The sequence below is a fragment of the Phoenix dactylifera genome, unplaced genomic scaffold (assembly GCF_009389715.1).
Source record: "Phoenix dactylifera cultivar Barhee BC4 unplaced genomic scaffold, palm_55x_up_171113_PBpolish2nd_filt_p 000488F, whole genome shotgun sequence".
Lineage (NCBI taxonomy): Eukaryota > Viridiplantae > Streptophyta > Magnoliopsida > Arecales > Arecaceae > Phoenix > Phoenix dactylifera.
Genome location: NW_024067908.1, coordinates 332,107 through 345,636, shown reverse-complemented (window position 1 = coordinate 345,636; position 13,530 = coordinate 332,107). Strand labels below are relative to the sequence as shown.

At 41.8% G+C, this 13,530-nt stretch overlaps 1 long non-coding RNA gene and 1 pseudogene across 2 annotated transcripts; both read left to right on the top strand.

Moving 5' to 3' along the window:
* The first annotated feature begins 4,125 nt into the window (after positions 1 to 4,125).
* LOC120106195 lies at positions 4,126 to 4,857 on the top strand. 2 transcript variants are annotated; one of them, XR_005508407.1, is made up of 3 exons: positions 4,126 to 4,161; positions 4,283 to 4,630; positions 4,754 to 4,857. It is a non-coding gene; the product is annotated as an uncharacterized LOC120106195 (long non-coding RNA). The 2 variants fall into 2 exon arrangements; XR_005508406.1 differs by having other exon boundaries at positions 4,283 to 4,857.
* A 2,876-nt stretch (positions 4,858 to 7,733) lies between these two features.
* Positions 7,734 to 11,761, top strand: LOC103717202 (annotated as a pseudogene).
* Positions 11,762 to 13,530: the final 1,769 nt, after the last annotated feature.

Sequence of the window (13,530 nt, the reverse complement as noted above, 5' to 3'; positions counted from 1 at the left end):
AGCAATCCAAACATGTTTATGCAATTCAAGAAATCTATAATTCGAAAGTTTGAAATGACAGACATTGGCCTTATGTCTTACTTTTTGGGCATAGAAGTGAAGCAAAATGAAAATGGCATTTTCATTTTACAAGAAGGATATGCAAAGGCAATATTAAAGAAGTTCAAGATGGAAGATTGTAATCCAGCAAACACTCCGGTGGAATGTGGCACAAAATTAACGAAGTATGGTGATACAGAAAAGATTGATCCTACTATGTTCAAGAGCCTAGTTGGAAGTCTTCGTTACTTGACATGCACAAGGCCGGATATATTATATGGAGTTGGATTTGTGAGTCGTTATATGGAGGAGCCAAAATCATATCACTTGAAGGCCGCTAAAAGAATCCTTCGATACATCAAAGGTACTATTGGACAAGGCTTATTTTATTCTTCTTTCAAAGATTTTTGTCTTGTAGGTTACTCGGATAACGATTGAGGAGGAGACTTAGATGACAGAAAAAGTACTTTTGGCTATGTATTTTACTTGGGAGACACTGCATTCACATGGTGTTCGAAGAAGCAGCCAATTGTTACACTTTCTACATGTGAAGTCGAATATGTAGCTGCCCCCTCCGATGTTTGTCATACAATTTGGCTAAGAAAGCTACTAAAGGAGATACAATTTCCACAAAAACAACCTACAAGATTATTCATTGACAACAAATCTGTCATATCACTAGCCAAGAACCCCATCTATCATGAAAGAAGCAAGCACATTGATACTCGATATCATTTTATAAAAGAGCACGTGAAGGACAAGGAGATTGAGCTTGTACATGTCAAATCTCAAGATCAAGTAACAGATATATTAACTAAACCTCTTAGGGAGTGAAATTTTTTGCAAGTTAAGGAGTTTGATTGGAGTTGCAAAACCAAGTTTAAGGAGGGGTGTTGGTTACTAAACTTAGTTTTTAATATTTAGTAACTTATGGTTTTATTTTCAATAATTGCATATTAGTATGGTGAGGAGTTACATGTCTTTTGGATTTTTGGTCATGTGGGAGTTACATAGAGTTATAAGGAATTTATTTAGAGAAAATTATTTGAGATTTATTTGGAGTTATGAATGGTGTAAGGACTAATTCAATTAGGGATTGTTTATCTAACAATATGAAGGTTGGAGTAGAGAGATTGTGGCTGAAGGAAAAGCATCGAACAAAAACTCGGGAGTAGACCGCAACCCAACTAAGAACCACAGTGCACCCTGATACCATGGCAAATACTGGTGGAAATCAGAAAAATCTGATATTATATTGTATTTTTTAGTATAATACAAGTTATATAATATATGATACATGGATAGATAAGGAAGTAATTATGATCAGCTATCAAAGACAACATTTCAAGCTAAATAAAGCAAAAAGGATCGGCTATAAATGTCATCATATCAAGCTAAATAAAATAAGAGGGGTCAGCTATAAATGGTAGCATATCAAGCTAAATAAGGTGATGCAAATATGGAAGATAACCGCATGCTAACGTAGAAGATAACCATGCAGCTAGATTTCAGAATTTAAAACGAGCCAACTAATTAATTATTTCCAATTAGAGAGAACAAAAACAACGAAGTGGATGCAGATTGATGCTGCAGAATGCGAGCCTCCGCCAGCAGAGGTTTCTTCATTCTCTCTCTCTCAATGGCTTCTTCTCCTAGTACTCCGTCTTTCTCTATGTTTCCTCGTTTCCTCTCCTTTGCTTATGGTGTACTCATCTTCTCTTCTTTCTGCCATTGTCGGGGTCTCCAAGATTCTCTGGAAGGACCGACGCTCGACTCGGTGAGAGCTTTCCTCACCAGGGAGGAGGACACGATTGTGTTCAGCCTCATAGAGAGGGCCAAATACCCGTACAATTCCCCGACTTACGATCCCTCCTATCTCCATGGTAAGATCTCCCTTGCCGAGCTCTTTGTCGGGGAGACGGAGGCTGTTCACGCCAAGGTGTGATCTTTTTTCTCTTCTATCATTCTCAGCTTATCTTCTTTCGTGCTATGAATTTTGGTTGATCGTTCCGGGTTTTATGGCTGCGATTCCAAATGACTCGCTAGCTCCGGTCTGACTTATTTATGGCAAACGCCAACCGATTTACTTTATCTCTATCTTATTTGCGTCAAATACTAATCTAATTACTCTATAGCATCCAAGTTATTACATCAGGAATTCATCACCACTTAAAACGTTTGTGAAAAATATTTTTTTCCGATAGGGATTTATTTGGGAGAGCGTACAAATGATGATCATTTTAAAGGAGAGCAGCAGCATCTGAAACATGGACAATATGAGATTGTGGTTTGGCATAGGATATATTCTCAGAAATATTTTGATTGTTGGATGCGGTTGTGGGCGTTGTATAGTTGTTCTTGAGAGCTCGGTATTCACATTATGTCTGATTACCTATCCTTTTGCTCTTCGGTGTACCATTAATGGTTTCTAAACGGTAAGATATGAATTATCTGAGGGATATATACATCTTAGGTTCCTTTGTTTCAGAATATTTCCATTCATCTCTTAGGTTTACTGTTTTACTCACGTATGCTTATCCAACAAGGATGGATCGAGCTCATGTTTTGCTTTCTCTCAACTCTTATTCAGTTCGGATGGTTCTTGAGTTGGAGGACCTCACCCAACAATGGGCTATTTCTCCTTGTGAGGATATTCAGTTATTATGGCCTTGAATCCTACCATTAGAAATCTTGGTTTGCCAATTTATAATTTAATTGTGTTGGGAAAAAACATGTTGTGAAAAAAGATGGAAGAATAAATGAATAAAAAACCATAAAAGGAAGATGAAATTCAGTTACTCTGCACTTGAATCCTCCCAATAAAAGTCTCAGTTTGTCAATTCTTAAGTTAATTATGTTGCAGAAACATGTTGTGCGATGTGACAGATGAATAAGAAGCCATAATAGAGAGATAAACGTGGTTTGGAGTAGTTGCCCATCTTCTAGCTTTTACTTTGCCTAACCATATGAAACATTCAGGCATCGTTGCTATGCTTTCCCATCAACATCTCCTCAGACATATCTTAAAGCATTGCCTCAAGCCATAAGTTATATATGTAGTCTCGTGGTTTTGGACACTTCTTGGAACATTTACTTTACAAAGCAGTATAATTAACTGGAGAAAATTATTTTGGCAAACATGTTTGAAAATAAGTACCACGGTTGATTTGCAACACTTCACATTAATGAACAAAATGATGGTCTGATCTCCCAAGAACCAGAGTTAACAGTTTTCGCAGCCTACAACTGTTGGATATAAAATTACAAACAAATTTACAAACTATCTGCACAATGTAGATGCATGGTGATGGATACTTCTGACAATACAAAATTCTCTTGCTATTCATATCCATTCTGTCGATTTAAGGTGCTTTCGATAATTCACTCATGGGTATGAAGTGCATCTTGTGCAAAAATTGCATGATACTTGCATTGGTTTAATTCAATCTATAGCATGCTAGTAGATTGTAAAAAGTGAGCATCATTTCTTCCTGTTCTCAAGGCCAATGCACAAAGTTCAGCAGAAATAATTAGTGTCTTGTCTCCTTATCCCCATAGAGATTGGGTTGTTGCTCTATATCCTTATTTATCATAATATTTTTCATTACATGAAGAATTTTAAGATCTGGTAAACATTTTATAGGCTGGACGGTATCGAAACCCAGAGGAGGTTCCCTTCTTCCCCAATAATCTGCCATCGTCTTCAGTTCCTCCTTACAAGTTCCCACAGGTAATTGGCCCAGTCCAACATTTGGCTCCACATTTTCAGCATTTGTTTCTGAAGTGTTCTCTATTCTATTCCAAGTGCAGGTGTTGCATCCGGCAGCTGCTTCTGTTAATGTGACCAAGGCCATAGAGTATATGTATTTTAATGACTTGCTTCCACTGTTCACCACAAGGGGAAATGATGGTAACTATGCACTAACAGCAGCAAAAGATCTTGTATGTTTGCAGGTAACGGTTGTTAAATCTGAATGGTTTATCCTTATAACTAAATGCTGGTTCTGAGCAGCATTTTATTTTTCTCAGGCCCTCTCAAGAAGAATTCACTATGGAAGATTTGTAGCAGAAGCAAAGTACAAAGAGGCCCCGCAAGACTATGATCCTGCAATCCGTGCTCAGGTCCACCATCACCCTTAAAATTCTAATACTGCTGTTCCATTTAGCTTAATGTGCTGATTTCGTCACCCTCTGTACAAACTTTCTGCGAGTTCAATAGTTATTATATATCCCTTTTATACAGGACAAGGATGCTTTGATGAAATTGTTAACATCTGAAAGCCAAGAAGAATTGGTCAAGAGAAGAGTGAAGAAGAAGGCCATGGTGTTTGGACAAGACATAAACTTGGATAAGAAGATCGATACAGGTGACGGTGACAGTAACCGGACCAACTATAAGGTTGATCCCTCGGTGGTTTATCGTCTTTATGGAGATTGGGTTATACCTCTGACCAAGATTGTTGAAGTTGAATATCTTCTCCACCGTCTTGATTGACAACATTGGTTGTATCTTATTCTGCGATGGTGGATTTGGATAGTTGGGAAGTCACAAAAGTAGCTATCTCATGTATCTCCATGCTCTGCCACACAAGTATGTTTCTAATTTTTTTCGAAATAAAGAAATAGATAGTATACTGAGACTGAGGATGTTTGATTCGTCCTCCAAGTCTTTCATGTTTGACATGTTTATTTTCTCTCTTCATATCATGTGCAGAGTCGAATAGCAGAGCCTATTTTTTTCTTGTAGGAGCTTGTTTAATGATCAATTGCCCATAAAAGAAGCTATCTATGAAGATGAGGTGGTAGCATTCATCAATATATTGATTTTTAAGAAGAATTCAACATTATATTGTTAGGAAACAGGAGTGTGGCTTCCACATGCAATGAACCGAGTGGAAATCAACAGCACAAGATCCTCCAAATCATTCACAGGGATATAGTAATTCATGATTTTTTAGTTGGTCAAGATAATACCTTCATATGGTTCACGAATCACCAACCATTGCATTGTTTACAAATCCTGCAAGTCGAAAAATTATTCATGATGTATTAAGTAATCACAAATTTATCATATCCTCAGTGTTACCTGCTGTTGCTGCTTTTACCACAGCTTGTTGTCTTTCCATGCATTTGTATATATTCATAGTTATTAAATTGTTCTCTACTTTTTAAGCTTTTGCTGTTTCTTCTATTTTCTTTGTTCGCCTAATGCATGTTCTTGTTAAATAAAACCCAAATGCCAATTCCATTGATGTAAGTTGAATCATGATCTTTTGTCCTTGCTGTGTACTAGATGGCATTGCAGATCAATCTATGGAATCATTTCCATCTGAGAATGCAAGAAATTGCTGCAAAATATGAACATGAGAGAGTCTGAAATTAATCATTCTCCTCCAACAAACTAGGAAGTCATTCCTGTCACAGTTAAAACTGCCCGTTCCAAAGCATCTAAATCATGTTTTTTAATCCGTCTGGACATTTGGTTCAGTTGCCTATGAGGCAATAGGCATAGTAAAACTTCCACAAAACATCTAAAAAGAAAACCCAGAGGAAATCTTTGGAGAATATGATCGAACATTTGGAAAACAACTAGGGAGTACCGAAAACTAGTTTCTTAATCATATTAACTCTTTATATGTTTTCCTTGTGTTTCACTTTTAACTTTTGTGACCAAACAAGGTTGCACCATTCTCATGCATACGAATGTTTCTCCATAACCCCCGGTATTCTCCAAGTTACTTTGCGATTCCGCCATTTATCTTCGTGAAGGTTGTGATTTCTTAATCGACGCATGAGGGAAAAAAAATAGAATTAGGATAGATCGCTGCCTTGCCAATCTCATGTTTTAAGATATCGAAATCCATTTAAAAGGGTGTTCTTGTATCCCGAAAATCTCTTATTTGTATAATTCACGGACTCTCAATCTCTCGAACTGTTTATTTGTAATTCTATAGTCAATCTGAGAGAGAATGATAAATGCCGAGACATGCCCTGAGGATGCAAGGGTAGATTGGTTTTCTTTCACACCTAATTCAATTCGGGCTGGGCTATCCAAATTCAGATCCATGAGTTAGCTACAGGTAGGCTTATTAACGAGCCGAGCTGCTCAGGCTTGGCTTGGGTTCGGCCCGATAAAAGCTCGGCTCGAGCTCGGCTCGTTAGTCAAAAGAGACCGAGCTCGGGCCCGAGCAGCTCACGAGCCCAAAAGGAGCTCGTGACTTAACACTGCCCACTGACGACCAAATGAAAGGGCGGCTTTAGGATCCGACGGTCGAGATCACGCCATCAATGGAACCGTGGGCAGCCAGATCTAGATCGATCTTGAAAACTCTGCGTCCAAGTCCAACCCAAGGGCCAAGGCCCTCCTCTCCTACCCCTCCTCTCCAACCCAAGGTAGATCTGGATTTGCCACGTTGGGGCACCGCTCGTCTAGAGGCTCCTCCTCTCCTACCCCTGCGTCCAACCCAAGGCCCCAGAACTTAGCAGCAGAGAAGCTAGGGTTTCTTCGGTGCCTCTCTTCTTCTATCAAGTTTTCTTTGTCTTTTATCGAGCTCGAGCTCGGGCATGAGTTGGTAATTGAAATGAGCTTTACGAGCTCAAGCTCGAGCCTTTACTTTGGCAAGCAAGCCCGAGTTCGAGCTTAATATAGAGCTCGATACCAAGCCCGAGATTCTGTGAAACGAGTCGAGCCCGAGACTCTCCGCTCGACTCGTTAATAGGCCTAGCTACAGATTCCAAAAGAAGATGAAGATTTTAAATAATTTAGATCCACGTTTTCTTTTTTAAAAAAGGATACGGTTTTTTGAAATTGGAGCCGATTACACGCAGATTATTGAATCTGATTCCGTAGACTAGCTTAATCTGGATGGAACCATGCTTTGGTTGCGTCAAGCACCAAAACTTGACAAAACTCTAGTTACTTAAATATCATGGCTCAGCAGCCCCGGCCCTTCCATTGGCATGTCGGATTTTCCTCAAATATTCCGTCAAAAATTTTTTTTTTTGGGGTACAACGGCAACTCACACATAACGAATGTAGATACAATCCATAAGATCAAAAATAATGAGAGAATACAAGAAAGACAGAACCAAGGCATGGTTGTCCTAAATGAAACCCCCGGAATGCTGAGCCACAAAGGATGCCACTCGGTCAACTGCACTATTTGCCTTTTTATTGGCATGAGTAGTCCAATGGGAAGTGCACGCACCGAAAAGTCGGTAGTTGTTGTGAATCAATCGCATTTTGTTCTAGATCCACTCGATCATCGTGGCAAAATCTCCCTCAAGGACGATACAGTCCGTGCCCAGCACTCACCTCGCATAGGAGACACCCTCCCATAGTTTGCTTAAAGATCCATCGACCTCTGGCCGCCACGGATCTGGCCTCCTGATCTTTGATGACAAATCCGGCATCTCCGCTACTTTCTCCCCCGCTGATGCTGTCATCGAAGTTTACCTTGAAAAAACTAGAAGGTGGAGGCTCCTAGAATATGAATATAGTCTTGGGTGCTACAAGAGCAGAGTGGGAGCCCCAAATTTCCTAACTGGCCCAAAAGACGACGACGTGGTAATGCCAAAAACCTCGGCCGCATGATTAAGAGCTTGGTTCATCACCAACCTTGGATGTGCATTTTTGTTTTTAAAGACTCGAACATTCATATCTAGCCAATAACGATAAACTAGATAAGCTCTCCTACTTTTCTGCTATAGGTAAGCCTTGGAAGAAATCCCACAGGAAGGTCTCTGTTGTTGCCCACCTCTTTGTCAGACCGAAGAAAGCTGCCATGCGTTCTCAAATCTAAACAGCTCGCTGTAACTAAAAAAAATTAGGAATGATAGCTTCCTCCATCAGCCGACGGGCCCAGCACCATGGGGAATACCAATTCCGCAAGCCAGCACTCCCTTGGCAGGCAGGCATCCCCAGATTCGCGAGCGTTTACTTCTCTCTCGGTCTTCTTGCTCGGGGATATCGGTCTTCTCGCTCTTCCCCGAGCAAGCAAAGAGAAGGGAGAGAGAAGGAGAGAGAAGGAGAGAGGAGAAAATCCTCCGCCTAGTGGCTCATCTTCCTCCGAAAACTCCACCAATTTCATCCAATTAATCTCGAATTCTAGCTTTCTAATGGCGGAAGCCGCGGCCGTGTCCGCCCTTCTGAGAGTAGTAATCGGGAAGCTGGCCACCGGTTCGTGGAAGGAGCTTGCCCCGCTAAAGAAAGTCCGGAGAGACATCAAAAAGCTCCAGAGCGCTCTCTCCACCATCCAAGACGTCCTCGAAGACGCCGAGGAGCGATCACCCCGCGAGAAAGCTCTCCACAACTGGCTGCGCAAGCTCAAGGATGCAGCCTACGATGCTGACGACGTGGTCGACAAATTCCACATCGTAGCTCTCCGGCGAAGGCGGCGACACGGAAAAGTAAGCAGACTCTTCTCACTTCCCCTTCCTCTTGCATTTCGCTTTCGGATGGCTAGGGAAATCAAGAAGATTACGAAGAGATTGGATGAGATTGCAGCTGAGAGAATCAAGTTTCATTTGAGAGAGGGGCCTGTCTCGGATAGGCGGGTGGAAATCGGCCATCGGCACACGAGTTCGGCGGTAGATGAGTTTGAGGTTATTGGAAGAGACGGGGACAGGGAGAAATTGGTTGATTTGTTGGTTGATACCGGTAGCGACAAGGATGTCGTTATAGTTTCGGTAGTCGGCATGGGGGGTCTCGGCAAGACCACTCTTGTCAAATTAGTTTATAATGATGAAAGGATTAAGAGCGACTTTGAGCTTCGGATTTGGATCTGCGTCTCCGAAGATTTTGACATAAGGAGGCTGACAAGGGCGATGATAGAATGCGTCACTCAAGAGGATTGCCGCCTATGTGAATTGGAACCCATGCAGCTCCATCTCCGATCGCTGCTCCGAGCGAGGAAATTCTTGCTTGTTCTCGACGATGTTTGGAACGAGAACGCAGAGAAGTGGGATGATTTCAAGTGCTTGCTGAGAGGCAGCGCAGCTGGAAGCAAAGTCATTGTAACCACGCGGAACGAGAGAATTGCGATGATGATGGGTAGCATTGCTCCCGTCCAATTAAAAGTTTTAGCAGATGATGACTGTTGGACTCTGTTCAAGCATAAGGCTTTTGGAATGGAGAGAGTGAAGGAGACTCCAAGTTTAGAAGCAATTGGAAAGGAGATTGTCCAGAAATGTGGAGGGGTGCCTTTAGCGGTGAAGGCTCTCGGAAGCCTAATGAGCACTAAAAGAGATGAAGCAGAGTGGTTAGCTATCAGAGATAGTGAAATTTGGAGATTATCACAGGAAAGAACTAAAATAATTCCTGCCCTAAGGTTGAGTTATGATCATTTACCATCTCGGTTGAAGCAGTGTTTTGCGTATTGTTCATTGTTCCCGAAAAATTATGAAATTAGGAAACATGTGCTAATTGAGATGTGGGTAGCAGAAGGTTTCATTTCGCCAACTGATGAAGGGATGCCTGAGGAGGATGCTGGTAATGAGTATTTCAACGTGTTGCTTTGGAGTTCCTTTTTCCAAGAAGTCACAGAGTATTTATATGGTAGTGTGATAACATGTAAGATGCATGATCTAGTCCATGACCTTGCTCAATCAATTGCAGGTGAAGAATGCTTGACCATGGAAGTTGGAGGCCAGAAAAATATTCCTGAAAGATGCCACTATTCATCATTAATTTGTAATGAGATGTCATTAACAATTTGAAAGTTCTCTTCTGAGGCAAAAAAGCTGAGGTCATTCCTTGTGCTGCAACCAGGTGACTATTTCTCCCACAGTCGCAGTCCTGCAGAGGTTCCTAAAAATATGCTATCTACTCTAACTCATTTGCGGGTTCTCGATTTGAGTGGGTGTAGAATTATAAAGCTTCCTAATGCAATTGGCAAGCTGGAACATCTGAGGTTTCTTGACCTGTCAAGGACTGAGGTTGAAACTTTACCGAACTCTATCACTCATCTCCATAACCTGCAAACACTGAACCTTCGAAGCTGCAGAGAACTGCGTCAGTTACCTAAAGGAATAAAAAACTTGAGCAACCTTAGGCATCTGGATATAAGTGGATGCAAATTGTTGGAACGAATGCCCTCGGGAATGGGGCAATTACGTAATCTTCAGACATTAACAATGTTCACCGTGGGTGAGGATTGTGGAAGTACCTTTGCTGAGCTGCAAGGCCTGAACCTAATAAGAGGTTATCTCGAAGTCAATAATCTCCAACATTTGAAGAATCCTGAGGAAGCTGTGGAAGCTGAGTTGAAGGCAAAAAGGGGGCTGCGAATGTTGCAATTAAACTGGAAAAGAGAGGCAGATTCAGTGCCAGGCGAAAATGTGGAGAATGTTCTAGAAGGCCTCAAACCGCATAGTAATCTGGAGCAGCTGGAGATAAAAGAGTATGGGGGCATCAATTTTCCAGTATGGATGACAGCAATAGAACCATTGTCATCTTATACAAGTCTGGTCCGAATCAATCTATCTAATTTTGAAAGATGCACACGTCTTCCACCACTTGCACAACTTCCATCACTTAAAGTTCTAATTTTAATCAGGTTTTCTGCTTTAAGGAACATCAACAGAGAGTTCTATGGTGACACAGGCACTTTTCCCTCACTTGAAAGTCTTCAATTCATGAACATACCTAATTTGGAGGAATTGCTGCTTGCAATACCTGGAAGAGAGACATTCCCTCGCCTCACTTTTTTCAGAGCCGTAGGCTGTCCCAATTTGACAGTGCAACCATCCATTCCATCCTCAATCACGAGTTTGAATATACAGAAATGCAAAATGGAGCTATTGTTAGCTGGTGACAGAATCAATCTGGGTTCATCATCATTTTCACACCTCAAGAAACTGGTCATTTATAATTGTAGAGCACCATCACCATCCTGGTGGAACAGGCTGCAGTACTTCACAGCCCTTGAGGATTTAAGAATTGATGGATGTGAAGATCTAACTTGTTTGCCAGAAGGTATTGTGCAGCACTTCTCTTCACTTCGGAACATGACCATTGGCAATCACCCAAATTTGAGCTCTTTAGGGGAAGGAGGGCCGCAGCAGTGTCTTCTTACTTCACTCCGTCGTCTAAAGATTTACAGATGTGCCAGCTTGTCTGCTTTACCCGAATGGCTGGGTGGCCTCACATCACTCCGGTGTCTGGAAATTATAAATTGTCGCAATCTGGCAAGCTTGCCTGATGGGATGCGGCTGCTTACGACGCTTCAGGATCTCAGCATCAGACATTGTCCTCTTTTGGAGCGTCGATGTGAGAGGGAGATAGGCGAGGATTGGGACAAGATTGCACATATTCCACGCATTGATATAAGGTTAACAGGTGCTTCAACTATGTAAATAGGTGCATCATGATCACCACATATTGTTGTCCTCTGACAAGCTCTTCACCTCACATCATTCTTGTCTGCAAAGGTAATCTGTTTCTTGAGTGTTGGACACCTAGCAAGTTCATTGAATGATGGTGGGATAAGTTCATAAGAGAACTTCTTGAATGATTCTGCTTTGGGCTTTGTGACCATGGGCATTGAACATCTTTAATTGGGTTCTTGTTGTTGCTATATCAGCTTCATTGAGTTCTTATGTTTTACTAGTTTAATCTCTTTTGCAATCTGTTTAATTTGTTGGAGTATCATTGCTTGGTAAAATCCGCCAAACTCAAGATTAAGTTCTATTATCAGAATAATCTTTCATGCTATTTTTATGTAGTTGGATTTATTTTTGAAGTCTGAACTGCATTTCTCAAAATAGTTTCATTTGGTTTATACTCTATGCAGTGATTATACTGTGTAACAAATCAACTGATGGATTGTTCTTTCCTTGAATTATTAAATAGCTTGTATTTACTAGGCTGTAATGCTGTGTCATAGGTAATGTTTGAAACCTATTGACAACTATTTGTTTTTTAACCTGTCAGTTTCCAATAACTATTGATGTTTTCACAGTTTACTGCTATGTGATGGAATAATATATTATATCTGCTTAAATTCATTTTTGTGCTGGCAAAAGAGACAGTATTATTGCTGCCATACTAGTGCTCCTTGCTTTTGTAAGCACAGCCGGGCTGAAGATCAACTTCCATAAAGGTTCCATTCTTTGTATAAACATGGATGACCGTGAAGCAACCAAAATTGCGACTATGATGTACTGCAGGAAAGGTAAACTCCTTTTCACACATCTCAGATTGCCCTTTATAGAGAGGATTCACTACAAGAAAAAGGGGAATTAGCGACGCTTTTTAAGGTCTTTCCCGACGCTTATAAGTGTCGGTAAAGGTCCGTCTGACGCTACCAAAAGCGTCGCCGAAGCGTCGGCGATACCTGAGTGGGAAAAGTTTTTCCCGACGCTCTGGAAAAACGTTGTAAAAGATGGGTTTTTAGCGACGCTTAAAAGCGTCGCTAAAAGCCTCAAATTTTTTTTAAAAAATAATTTGCTTCAGAAGACGAGCCGCCGGCGAGGACGAAGATGAGCCGCCGGCGAGGACGAAGACGAGCTGGAGCTCGATCCCTCAGCGGCTGCCCTAACCTCGGCGTCGAAGCCAAGAAAGTAGGTTACTCGAGAGGCCACCACCGCTACAGCCACCACCACTACAGCCACCGCCGCAGCCACCACCGCTACAGCCACCGCCGCTGCCGGAGCTCGATCCCTCCCGCTACAGCCACCGCCGCTGCTCGCGTCTCCTTCCTGCGCTCGAAGGCCCTCCTCCGCCCGATTCAATCATGGCCGAGCAAACCGAGAAAGCATTTCTGAAGCAACCGAAGGTGTTTCTCTGCTTAAAGAAGGCTAGGAAGGGAAAGAGGCATGTTAATGGGAAAGATGAATCTTCTTTCCAAATACTACTATAAGAAATCTAGAACGAAGAACAAGAATAGGTTGCTCACCCAAAAGGAGGAAGGCCCCAGTGACGGCGGCATCTCGAAGAGCACCACTCTTTGTCTGCAGCGTAAATCCACATCAAAATTAGATCGGAATCCTCTATCTAATTCAGATATCAGAGGAGCTTCAAGTCGCCAATGATTCAACCTCCTCCATGTGACCAAGACTCAGTCTCCTCAAAATAGCACAAAACACAGCACCATCGAACAGCTTTGCTCTCAATTCTTCCTCCGATGCATCTGGAGCCATGCTAAAGTCTGGGAACAGACCGTTGAGCCAATCTATTACTTCTGATCGCTTTTTAGCTGAGGAACCCAAAAGAAAGAAGATTCTCTTCACCCCTATAGTTATACAAAAAAAGAAAAGAAAGGAAGGAAAGAAGGAAAGAAAGAACGAAACAAGTCAGAATTCCTCACCCATGTCGACGTCAAGGCTCGCAGTATCTTCTCCGGGAGGCATTTTGATTCAGACTACCAATTTCACCGCGGAGCTGACCTATGGATAATGTTGTCAAGAAGATGAGCGATCTTTCTAAAGAACCAAGAAATCTCGAAGTAGTGCCAGGTGCAGATCATCAAACTGCAAGGAGAAGGGCCTCCA